The 3,040-nt window shown below is 46.9% G+C and overlaps 1 long non-coding RNA gene across 1 annotated transcript in view; it reads right to left on the bottom strand.

The window, feature by feature from the left end:
- LOC107115058 overlaps window positions 1-1,931 on the bottom strand; it is a 9,062-nt gene extending 7,131 nt beyond the window's left edge. Inside the window, exons 1-3 of the long non-coding RNA XR_001482666.1 lie at window positions 1,866-1,931; window positions 980-1,024; window positions 564-598 (exon numbers count right to left, since the gene is read on the bottom strand). This is a non-coding gene — a long non-coding RNA (uncharacterized LOC107115058). The remainder of the gene's footprint in view (window positions 1-563; window positions 599-979; window positions 1,025-1,865) is intronic.
- Window positions 1,932-3,040: the final 1,109 nt, after the last annotated feature.

The following is a 3,040-nucleotide window of genomic DNA, read 5'->3' on the forward strand; positions in this document are numbered from 1 at the left end:
CCCACCACTACCACCAACTATTATAGTTAGTAACACCGGGGTAGTGGGTTGGCCCGTATGGAGATCGAGCCACAGTAACGTACGAGACAGATATGGCTGAACTGGGACTTGTGTCCCTCTACAGAATGCCATCTTCATTGTGATTGGAAGATCATTTCTATGTTGAGCACTTTAATTGTAATGATATGGTTGTTTTATCTGGTTTTATAGGTTTTATGTACTCTGGCACATAGTGCCTTTAAAGGTAAGCCGCCCTGAGCCCGTTCGCGGGGAGGGCGGGATATCAACCCAATAGATAAATAAATAAACTTACATAACCCAAATGGATAGGACAAATAAAGAATACGGAGTTGTACGGTGGGTCACCACGGTAGAACCTAGCTGATCAGAATACTGCATAGGCTTGGATGCTTGTTCTTCCATACGCTGGCTAAAAGGGGGGCTCTGATCTTTGAAAGCCACCTTGGGAAAACTAAATCAAACACACACTCTTCCCCCCTCCCAGAATTTAGAGAGATGTATGTTCGCAGTGCTGGAGCTGCAGGATAATACCGAGGTTTTACCTGGCCACCATCTGAGGAAGGACGATCTGTGTCATCTAGGAAGACAAGAGCAGACGAAACTGTCTAAGCGACCGGATAATAGATGTCCAAACCCTTCTCTCGCCATAGTTCTGTTGCCACTCATGCTACATGTCAATCCAAATCCATTTTATGCCAGATCCAAAAGACGCTGAACACAGGGAGCAGCACGTTCTCGTGACACAGTCCGTGCTCCTAACTATTTCTCGAGTGACCTGGAAGTGCATCCTGAGGTCACAAAGCAACCGCATCTTGGTTCTCCTCCTCCCACAAAGGTCTGGGGGGGGGAAACGGCTGGTTGCACACTCTCGCCCACATCCCACAGGTCTGACGTTCTGGACAAGAGGTGGACAGTTCTGATACCCGGCAGGGATAACCGGGCACTCCGTTTCACTCACCTTTATGTTCGAAAGCATGTTGCAGTGCACCATGTCCTTTATATACTACAGAGAGGAAAAGAAAGCATGGTGTGATGAGATTGGTCACCTTGATGATTGTGAGTGAGCGCATGCTAAGACAGAAGGAGCTCATTGTCATTTTCCTTAAATTGGGCTGGAAATCTCTCTGCTCCTTCTGGAGTGTCTCAGGCAACTTCAGCTACTGTGAGAGTCTTTTCTGAAGGAACATGAGTAGGGATGGGCACGAACCGGCTCATGAACCTAAATCCGTGATGAACGGGGCCTGGTTTGTGGTTCGCAAACTGTGGTTCGTGAACCAAGATTCGTGCCAACCTGCCGCCAGGAACCTGCCAAGACCCTCCCAGGTGGCTTTGGAAGGTATGTGCAGTTTGTGTGGGCAGAAACGCTGGTCTAGGCCACGGGGCTTGGAGACTGTGGTCTCTTTAAATGTCTTCTCCAAGCTGTGCCGCTGCAGCAACATGACTTGGCAAATTTAAATGCCTCTTGCGTTCACTTGCAAGACTCGCCGCGGCAGTGAACCCTTTAAATGGCTTTTGCAAGCCATGCGGCATGCCAGTGATGTTTAAGCAGTGAGGTCACCTGGAACTGGTGACCCGGAAGCCAAACCACATCACAAACTAGTCGGTTAAATGGGAAGGTTCATGGAGGTTTGTGGTTTGTAAGACCACACAAACTACAAACCTTCACGAACCTCCATTTTCCCAGTTCGTCCCCATCCCTAAACATGAGAAAAGCCCCTTTCTGAGCCTGCTTCTGTCTTGTAAAATATGTATGGGGTTTTATAGAAAAGATAAGTGGGATTATATTTTGAGTTTGTGGGGGGAGACACGAGGCCAGCAAATGTTGGGGCTGAGACTAAACTCACCTTGTCAGTGTGATCAGCATCCAGATAGTATATGGCCCTGGATATTGCCTGACCAACATTGTTCACTGCAAAAAGACAAACCAAAGGTCAGATCACTGCATTGACAGCTCAAAAGTCTTCTCCAAGCTGTGCCGCTGCAGCAACATGACTTGGCAAATTTAAATGCCTCTTGCGTTCACTTGCAAGACTCGCCGCGGCAGTGAACCCTTTAAATAGCTTTTGCTAGTCATGCGGCATGCCAGTGATGTCCAAGCGGTGAGGTCACCTGGAAATGGTGACCCGGAAGCCGCACCACATCATGAACTTGTTGAGAGATGGACTTATTTCTGAACTTATATCTGCTACACACGCACTATAAATGGACTGTGCACACACTTGTGTTCCATGAGCCAAAGAAAGCTGTTTAAATCCCTTGCTGTGAGACAGAGTTCACATGGGAAAAGTCTGCCTGCATTTTATGTTAATGTAGCTTGCATACATTCAGCTCAAAGGATCATGGGAAGAAGAAGCACATGGTAGCCGTTGTTATCAGAAAACAACAACTTGGAGAAGAAGATTCCCCCATTACTGCAGAGACAAGAGGTCACGTAAAGCATGGACTTTTATCTGCATTTTGTATAGCAGTTTCCTGTTGACAGCACCAACTGGCCAGGGAGAGCCAAGATCCATTTGTACTTCAAAGGAGAAACAGGAAGAAGCAACTTCACACCTAGCCAAATGGGGTTCCATGAGATAGAGCCTGGTGTTTCAAATATTGGCCCAGCCCATAGGGATACCTCCCCCTTTCCACATTCACCAATCAGGTGTTTCATGGGATGGACTTGTGAATAGGTGGGACTACAGTTTGGCAAGGTGCCACCCACCTGGAAATTCCGCTATAAAAGTAAAGACCCAAATCCTAGGTCTTTGCTAGCCACCCTTTTCCACGACCTCTATCTTCTTTACCCCCTCTCAAGCCCAGCTTTCTATACCACAACCCTTTTATCTACTTTAAGATCTCTTGGACTGCAGGCAATGAGGTCCACGTTAGCAGGTTTTAGCAGGTGTGAGTTAACTAGAATCCCTAGGAATTCTTTTATCCCCTATTCTCCCATTGCAACAGACAAGACTACTGGAATCAGGCGAGTAAAATACCTACCTACCGCAAAGTAACTGATAATCTATTTTTATATTCT

The sequence above is a fragment of the Gekko japonicus genome, unplaced genomic scaffold (assembly GCF_001447785.1).
Source record: "Gekko japonicus isolate JY-2015 unplaced genomic scaffold, Gekko_japonicus_V1.1 scaffold7231, whole genome shotgun sequence".
Lineage (NCBI taxonomy): Eukaryota > Metazoa > Chordata > Lepidosauria > Squamata > Gekkonidae > Gekko > Gekko japonicus.